At 43.0% G+C, this 9714-nt stretch overlaps 2 non-coding genes across 2 annotated transcripts; one reads left to right on the top strand and one right to left on the bottom strand.

The window, feature by feature from the left end:
- Positions 1-2720: 2720 nt before the first annotated feature.
- Trnak-uuu lies at positions 2721-2793 on the bottom strand. The gene has a single exon. It is a non-coding gene; the product is annotated as a tRNA-Lys (tRNA).
- A 1523-nt stretch (positions 2794-4316) lies between these two features.
- Positions 4317-4422, top strand: Trnal-caa. Its single transcript has 2 exons — positions 4317-4354; positions 4377-4422. It is a non-coding gene; the product is annotated as a tRNA-Leu (tRNA).
- The last annotated feature ends 5292 nt before the right edge of the window (positions 4423-9714 follow it).

Here is a 9714-nt window from a genome sequence, read left to right as displayed (position 1 = left end):
AGAACTTACCTGGACTGTGATTTACCTGGACTGTGAGTTAATCTATTGAGACACTGCTTTACCTGGACTGAGACAACAAACTGTAATCTACAACAAATTGTAACTCAGTATCTTTACAAATGGTGTCATTGCTGGTATAATTTTTCCAAGGGCTTCTTACATGGAGCCATCAAGTGGCTTGGTATTGTGGATTTTGTATCCTCTCCTTCTGCTTGTAGCACATTGTTTGTGGTGTTTGTGTAAAAACCACTATGGTCGTTATTTATTTATTTATTTATTTTTTTAATATTTATTTATTTTTTTAGTTTTCGGCGGACACATCTTTGTATGTATGTGGTGCTGAGAATCGAACCCGGGCCGCACGCATGCCAGGCGAGCACGCTACCGCTTGAGCCACATCCCTAGCCCCTATGGTCGTTATTTAAATTAAACAAAAGGGGGAAATGTTAGAGTCTGTAAACAAGTCAAAATAACACCTGGCATTTTGCCAGGGGAATGTTAGAGTTCGTAAACAAGTCTGGATGGTGCCTGGCAAAATGCCAGAGGGAGTGGTTTGAGAAGTAACACCAGCAAGCCATTAAGTGTAGAGATTCCTGATTGGTTGACTGATGTATCTAGTTTATGCTAATTAGATAAGCTGTGTGGAATGTATAAATACTGCTCCTGTCCTGCAATAAACGGCTCCTACTCCTGCTGTATCAACGTACACAAGTTATTCGTCACCCCCCGGTTATTTTGCTGCAGCCGGACTCCAGCAGTCAACACTCCAACACATAGGCACAGGAGACAACTTTCTCAATAGGACCCCTAGTACTCAGGAACCAATGCAAATAGTTAATAAATTGGGACGGCATCATATTAAAAAGCAAACAATTAGGAGTGTGAAGAGAGACGCTACAGGATGGGAGAAAATCTTCCAACTTCTCTTCTAATAGAAGATTAATATCTAGAATATATAAAGAGCTCAAAAATCTTTATACCAAAAAAATCAAATAACCCAATTAATGAATTAGCAAATGAACTCAATAGACACTTCTCAAAAGAAATAAATACAAATAGCCAACAAATACATGAAAAAATGTTCAACATCATTAGCAATCAGGGAAATGTAAATCAAAACTACACTGAGATTTCATCTCACATCAGTCAGAATGAGTCATCAAGAATAGCAATAAATGGGGCTGGGGTTGTATGTAGCTCAGGGGTAGAGCGCTCACTAGCATGTGCAAGGCCCTTGATTCGATCCTCAGCACAACATAAAGTTAAATAAAATAAAGGTATTGTGTCCAACTACAACTAAAAAAATAAATATTGAAAAAAAAGGATAGCAATAATAATAAATGCTAGAGAGGATATGGAGAAAAAGGAGCCCTTTGACACTGTTGGTGGGATTGTAGATTAGTACAACAACTATGGAAATCAGAATGGCAGTTCCTCAAAAGACTAGGCATGGAACCACCATATGATCAGCTATACCACTCCTCAGTATTTATCCTGAAAAAGTAAAGTCATCATAGTACAGTGATACATTCCTACCCCTGTTTATAGCAGCACAATTCACAATAGCCAAACTATGGAACCAGCCTAGCTATGGAACCAACAGATGAATGGATAAAGAACATATGGCATATATACACAATAAAGATTTATCCATTGTTAGAGTCTGTAAACAAGTCAGGATGGCACCTAGCAAATGTTAGAGTCTGTAAATAAGTCTGGATGGGCCTGGCATTTTGCCAGAGGGAGTGGTTTGTGAGGTGGCGCCAGCGAGCCATTAAGTGTGGAGATTCCTGATTGGTTGCCTGATGTATCTAGTTTATGCTAATTAGATAAGCTGTGTGGAATGTATAAATACTGCTCCTGTCCTACAATAAATGGCTCCCACTCCTGCTGTATCAATCTACACAAGTTGTTCGTCACCCCCGGGTTATTTTGCTGCAGCCGGACTGCGGCAATCCATCCATAAAGAAAATGAAATTATGTCATTTTAAGGAAAATGGATGCAACTGAAGACTATTATGTTAAGCAAAATATGCCAAATCAGAAGGTTAAGGATGGTAGTTTTCTGTCATACAGGAAGCTAGAGAGGAAAAAGGAAAAGTAAGATGTGGGTGGATCTAATGAAAACTAAAGTAGAGGAGAGGGACCAAGGGGTGGGAGGTTGTTGGGGGGGGGCATAGTTCTGGGGAGTAATATTGGCTAAGTTAAATTTTTATATTGTGTGCCCTATAATATGTAGCAACAAATTCCATCACTATGTACGATTGTAATGAAAAAATAAAAAATGCGGAAGAAAAACAAGATAGATGTAACATAGTTAGACAAAAATTAACAGATAAACAAAAAAGAAAAACCATTTGAAGTCACACAGACCTCATGACTTTTGATGTACCTGCCTCAGACTTCTGGGTTCACGGGGTTTGTAGGCATGTGACACTTCCACTAGCCATTTCCAGCGTTTTTACAGATTATCTAAATTGTGGGGCTAGAAGATAAAATTTGAAAGGAAAGCACAAAAGGGACAGCAAACACAATTTTTAGTTGTTTTAATATGCTTTTCCTTGTTGCCCATGATTCTAAATTTCCTTTAGAAATTCACAAACAGTTGAATTAATTTTTGGAGACAAAATTAAGTGAAACTAAATCAAGTCTTACTTTTATAACTAATGAGTACTGGTCAAGTATTTCTGAAGTAAAAAGGAATAAACTTACTCTTTTTGTGCCTGAACAGGGACTTGAACCCTGGACCCTCAGATTAAAAGTCTGATGCTCTACCAACTGAGCTATCCAGGCCGCTCTACCCTCGTGTATCTCTGTACCACAGAGAATTTAGTTTCATTTTAAAAAAATAAATAAATTTACTGAGAATAGCTGGGAGAATCAACCCATGGTTCCAGAGATTACTAGAGTCTTCCAAAAGTGTGGCTCAGTCACCTGAGCAATGTAATTATTGAACAGGTCATTTAACCTTCATATTGTACTGTCATTGAACAGCCAAATTGATTAATGTAAACAATTGTGGGAAGAAGGAAAATTATTCCAATAATTAATTATCACAGAGAGGAATTCATTAGTCTCTGGAGCAGAGGATCCTTGGAGATGGCAATAACAGGCTTCCCCACCAGATTGGAGCGGGGAACAAGAAGGAAGGGGCCATTTTCAGGAATGATTGGAGTAGCTGAGGATAATCCCGGAGAAAATCTAAAGATGGAACAAGGAGATGAAGGCTATCACTTTGACCCACAGCAGGTGAATCGAGTCCTGTTGTCCCCTTTAGTGTTTTTCCTGCACTTCCAGAAACGAGATGTCTTGTGTTCTCCAGAGCTGGGGACCCGGGGAGCAGACTTTCCTCTCATCTTTGCCGGCACAGTTTTTCTTCAGCCTCAACTCATTCAAGACTGGAAGGACCAGTCTGTTCAGGGCAGTGCAGTCCCTTTGCATTCATTCCTTCTTGAGACAGGCTAGGAGCACCTATGCAGAGGGATAACCCAGACAAGACCCCTGTAGCCTCCTCTTGGTGGCTTTGGCTCTCATCCGTCACACTGGGTGCATCTGCGATCTGATTCAGTCCCCATCCCCCTGGCCCTGTGTCTACTTGGAGTGAACAATGCACGTTACAGTCGCGGAGGTTCATGCCTACCGCAAGCTCCCTGGGTTCTGGGTATCTCCCAACACCTCCCTCAAGGCCCGCCTCCAGTTGTGCTGGTAATGGGGAAAAGGAAAGAGGGTGGTTTTTATGTTTTGTTTTGTTTGTGTGTATATTTGGTTTAGCATTTGGGAAATCGTTTCATTAGGAGAACTTTCCTTTTGAGTTGAAACCGGTGATTCACTGACTTTGGCTTCTGATGTCGTGGGCACAGGGGTAACTAAGGGTGATCCAATAAAACACGACGGCGCGTGTGTGGGGCAGAACCGGGCCTGCAGTTTGCGAGCTGTGCTGCTGCTGGCCCTGGTATCGCATCCTTCACTCCTCCTCGCAGGGGCTCACTTTGCCCATCTCCCACCGGCAGGACGGCCAGACCACCGCCACCGTCCAGCCTCACCGCTCTGCCGGGATGGCTGCAGGTTCTGCGGCTGGAGCGTGCATTATATCTTAACCCACTTACCTCCACCGAGGTCCTCCGAGGGTTGCCCAGGGTGAGGAAGCGCGGTGCGGAGGGGCTGAGGGCGCAGAGGGGGGTGGAGATGCGGAGGGGCGAGGGAGGAGAGGAAGGGTGCGCAGGCAGTTCTGCAGCGCAGCGTCCTAGTGTTCTAGAGGTCCGTGTCCCCCTGGCCACTCACTAATGTCAGGATTCACTAATAACTCCTCCGCAGCTGTCAGGATGGCCGAGTGGTCTAAGGCGCCAGACTCAAGCTCTCGCTTCCCACCTCGGGGTTTCTGGTCTCCGTATGGAGGCGTGGGTTCGAATCCCACTTCTGGCAGGTGTTCTTTTCTTTGTTCTTTAAACTTAAAAAAAAAAAAAAAAATGCAACCTTTCCAGGTAGTTTTGTCGACTCACTTCCTTATCAACATTCTTTCAACTTTCTTAGATCAGAGTGGTTTAGACCTGTCCTTAAGTGGCGGACTGAATTGCTTTGGTCTGTTAAACTGAGTCACCAGTTTCCAACATAAGTATTTCAAACCTTTCTCCACACCTTTGTCCATGAAGTTGTCCTGTTTGCAGCTTCAGTTTGGCCCTCTCCTTCCAAAAAAGAGCAGCTCTCAACATATCTCATGCCTACCCCCTCTGGGATTCCTCTGCACAGCTGTTCTCCTCTGAGGCCTAACTCCATTTGTCTTCTTTGGGTGGCACTTTATATGCATTTTGGAGTCTTGATGTGTCCTACATTCTCTAGGGATTTGCTTCTTCCTAACAGTTCTTGCTGCACTTTATGGGCTTCTGGTGAAGAGTCTGAAGGATTACCAACTCTGCTGCCACTGCCCTCTTAGCAGCACCACGCTGGCCCAACCCATGCCAGCCTTCTGCTCTGTCCCTGGCCATGCTTTGAGCACCTTCTGTGAAATGCTGAGCCTCTCTCCATTAGGCTGGCCCAGGCCATAGCAGCCTCCTCATTCCAAGAAAAGCATTTTGGCCAACAGACTGATCCTAGTGATGAGCATGGCATTTTTCACATGGATCATGAGATCATGGCCTCCACAACAGCACTGGTGCTCTGATGTGGGGACATTCGCATAGGACAGAGTTCAGGCATCTGGGCTGCTTGTGTGCCACCATCGGTTCTTGGGCTTCAGCTGTACTGTGTGCCCATGCAGCAGACATTCCCAGCAGTGTTCCCACCTGAGGCCACCTCAGGTCTGCAGCATTTGGAGACAGTGGGCTTGGGAGCAGGTGTTCTTTACTCTGTGTGCAACCCCCACCCCAGGACCATGCCCATCCCCTTGATTCACTCCATATCAAGAGTCAGTGTGGCCCCACAGAATGACCACACATCTCTCCTCCCAGAATCCTCAATCGTGGCCTCTCCAGGACAACAGGCCCTTATGACTGAATGATGAAATCTTGCTGGAGGAGGAACAGGCTCCTTGCATGCATAGGACCCCTCTATTCTAATTCCACCAATAAGACCTCTGCCCTCTAGTGGTTACAAGTGGAATGCAGAGTGCGATCTAATCAACTATGGAAAGAAACCACATTCTAAGAGTGTGAAATAATGTCTTCATTTTTACATTAATATTCTGACAAGAAATTATTGTAACATGACCAAAACTAAACTACGGATTACATTTTCCTGTTTATGCTAAATAAGACTTTCATTTAGTGAGCTTCATTAATGAAGCACAGGAAAAATCTTTAAGAAACTCACTATAAGATCAATGCAGAGGAAGAAAAGTTTATTTAGAACTTATGGTTTGAGAAGTCTCATTCCATATACAGCCAACTCCATTGCTCTGGGCACAAGGTGAGGCAGAATATCAAGGCAGAAGGGCACGGTGAAGGAAAACGGCTCAGAACATGGTACCAGGAAACAGAGAAAGACTAAGGTTATCTCACCAGGGACAAATATATGCCCCAAAGGCACACACCCAGTGATCCACCTGCTCCTGCCTACAGTTACCACCCAGTTAATCCCTGTCAGTGGTCAAGGTTCTCATAATGCTATCCTTTCACCTCTGAACTTTCTTGCATTTTTCTCCCATGAGCTTCAGGGGGACATCTCATGTGTAAACCACAAAAGTCACATCCCTGTTCAAGCAGCTTTTTCTGTAAGGCTCTTCTGGCTCAAGCAGTCACATGTGGGGCTGATGACACTTGCTGGGACTGTTCTAGAGAACTACCCTATCCATGATGATTTTCTCTACCTGCAATCATCTTTGCAAATAGTCCCCATATAAAACGTAAAAATGAATGCTTTCTGCACAATCCCAGTGAGTTCTTTTCACATATTTATAGCTTGAAATATCCATTTTCTAGAAGGCTTACTGTGAAATGCATAAGGCTCATGACCCTCTAATTTATCATGATACCCTATCTAGATGCCACCAAGATTAACCTTTGTAGCTGTTTTTCTCTTGGACTTTCAGATCTCTATTTTACTAAATAATATGCATAGCTGCTGTTATTAACGATGCAAATGTTATCCACATTCTTCCCTCTGTGGTCACTGAAGAACTAGCTCTTCATCAGTATGACCATTACCTGCCACTTTTCTTTTAGAACAGTTACATTTTAGCTTTTGTTTAATTCAGCATTCATTGTTTATGCTATTTTCCTATGAAAGTATTGAACAGAGCTCAGCACTGTTGTGAGCTGATTCTTTATCTCTTGGATGCTGATAATTGCCTACACAGGTATGTCCAGGAGAAAATTCACACATAACCCCATGAGGACATGCGTGAAGATGTCTGGCAGTTAATTGCTGTGGCAGGAATTAGGGGGGAATCTTGTTGCAAGGATTCAAAATATGGGGAAAGTCATATGAGTCAGGATTCTCTAAGACAGAACTAGCAGGAATACAGCTATTATTAGTAGCTTGATCTTTCCCTGATGCCAATTCAGTAATGAGGACAAGGTTTTGAGGAAAAAGGAAAAAGAAGTTCTGTTGCTTTGCTAGCAAAAGAGAAACACAGGGGTCTCTTGTCCTAGAGTCTGTGGCTCTCCCATGGAGGGCAGGAATGTGGTAGAGAGCTTTTAAAATGTTATTCAAAGGCTACATTCCAGGTGGTCTTCTCAGGGGTGCCGCAGTCCGGCTGCAGCAAAATAACCGGGCGGTGACGAACAACTTGTGTAGATTGATACAGCAGGAGTGGGAGCCGTTTATTGTAGGACAGGAGGGGTATTTATACATTCCACACAGCTTATCTAATTAGCATAAACTAGATACAGCAGTCAACCAATAAGGAATCTCCACACTTAATGGCTCACTGGCGCCACCTCACAAACCACTCCCTCTGGCAAAATGCCAAGTGCCATCCTGATTTGTTCACAGACCCTAACACAGGGGGTCATAATTCACTTGTAAATTGTGGAGATAGCAATTTCTTAGGTCCTCTGGCACCATCCAGAAGTCTGAATTACTTTATTCTTGTGTGTGTTTTAGTCAGCTATTTTGCTGCTGTGACTAAAATATCAAAGGAGGAAAATTTTATTTGTGGGCTCATGGTTTCAGAGGTCTGAGTCCATAGAAAGCCAGCTCCATTCCTTGGGAGTCAAGGAGAGGCTGAAAATCATGGCAGGAGAGTGTGGCAGAGGAAAACAGCTCACATCACGATCAGAAAGCAGAGAGCGAGGTCTCCACATGCAGATACAAATATATATCCCATAGCCAGGCCCCCAGTGCCCACCTCCTCCAGTCACACCCTACCACTTCAATTACCACACAGTTAATTCCTATCAGGGGATTAATTCACTGATTGGGTAAAGACTTACAACACAATCATTTCTCCTCTGAACCTTCTTGCATTGTCTCACATGTGAGCTTTTGGGTGACATCTCACATCTAAACCATAACTGTGTGTGAATGTAAAAAGGGCAATCTTGCTTCCCCCAAGGTTAGAGAGGAGGAGAGGGAGAAGAGAAAGGGAAATGTTAGAGTCTGTAAACAAGTCAAAATAACACCTGGCATTTAGCCAGGGGAATGTTAGAGTTCGTAAACAAGTCTGGATGGTGCCTGGCAAAATGTCAGAGGGAGTGGTTTGAGAAGTAACAAAACCGAGCCATTAAGTGTAGAGATTCCTGATTGGTTGACTGATGTATCTAGTTTATGCTAATTAGATAAGCTGTGTGGAATGTATAAATACTGCTCCTGTCCTGCAATAAACGGCTCCTACTCCTGCTGTATCAACGTACACAAGTTATTCGTCACCCCCTGGTTATTTTGCCCAGCCAGCCGGGCTGCGGCAGGGAAAAATATATATATATATTTTAAAATAAGCCACAGGGTTATGTTCAAAGGAGGACAAAAATGGAGCCCTGTTACACGAGGAATATATGAGGAAATTTTCCATGGTTTAATTCCCCCCTATAATTAACCATGGTCCAAGAATATGATTTGTCTTGATTTTTTCAAGAGAGAACACATTCACATAACTTTTATTACAGCACATTGTTATACTTGTTCTATTTTACTATTAGTTATCACTGGCAATATTTTCTTATGCCTAATTTATGTATTAAATGTTATAGGTATGTATGCATAGGCAGAAAGAGAAAGAGGAGAGAGATCACCATAGGAACTGGCTCATGTGGAGTCCTATGACATGCCACACAACGCCAGGACCCTGGTAGACTAATGGTGCTACTTGGCCCCAAGGCAGAACGAAAGGTCCATTCTGGATTAAGGCCAATATATCCAGTCCCTCTCTGGGCCTCACCAGGAGGGATGAGCTCAACCACTGGGGAGGGCAATCAGGTTCAAATGCTGATCACATCTGAAAGTACCCTCATAGACAGGCCCAGAGTGTGTTTAATTAGATATTCTATGGCCCACTCAAGGTGACATGTGAATTAACCATCACAGATGCACACCTGTAAGTACCGTAGTGCTTAGAGGACATAAATAATGATAATTATGAGAAAAGTTAGAAATGGAAGAATATGTACTGCCGCAGTCCGGCTGCAGCAAGATAACCCGGGGTGACGAACAACTTGTGTAGATTCATACAGCAGGAGTGGGAGCCCTTTATTGTAGGACAACAGAGGTATTTATACATTCCACACAGCTTATCTTAATTAGTATAAACTAGATACATCAGTCAACCAATCAGGAATCTCCACACTTAATGGCTCACTGGCGGTACTTCACAAACCACTCCCTCTGGCATTTTGCCAGGCACCATCCAGACTTGTTTATGAACTCTAACAATGTACCTAAAACATAATTTACATGATAGAGAAAAAATACGCACACATGTTGCTATATATCCTGCTAGAAAACATCACCATTAGAAATGTAAACATTTGATAAATTGGAATGACTCCCTGCGAAGAGAGAATATGCAGAAAATATGAAGAAAATAGAATATGCAGATAAGAAGAAATCAGACAGCCAAGAGAGTTCTTGCACAGATCCATTGTTTGATGAGATCATCTAAAAGTCTTTAAAATGCTATAAGATGTTCAAAATAATTGGTGTTCTCCATGGTACATACTTATTAGAAAATGAAAATTCTGCTGGGGTTGAGAGCAAGAGGGATCTTTGTGCTCCCGCGAGCCAGTTGCAGGTGAGGTGGCAGGATTCTGAACAGCCACATTCTACTTTATTCCTACATTTGCT

The sequence above is a fragment of the Marmota marmota genome, unplaced genomic scaffold (assembly GCF_001458135.2).
Source record: "Marmota marmota marmota unplaced genomic scaffold, marMar, whole genome shotgun sequence".
Classification (NCBI taxonomy): Eukaryota; Metazoa; Chordata; class Mammalia; order Rodentia; family Sciuridae; genus Marmota; species Marmota marmota.
The sequence above is the reverse complement of the archived record's forward strand: the minus strand, read 5'-3'. Positions and strand labels throughout refer to the sequence as shown.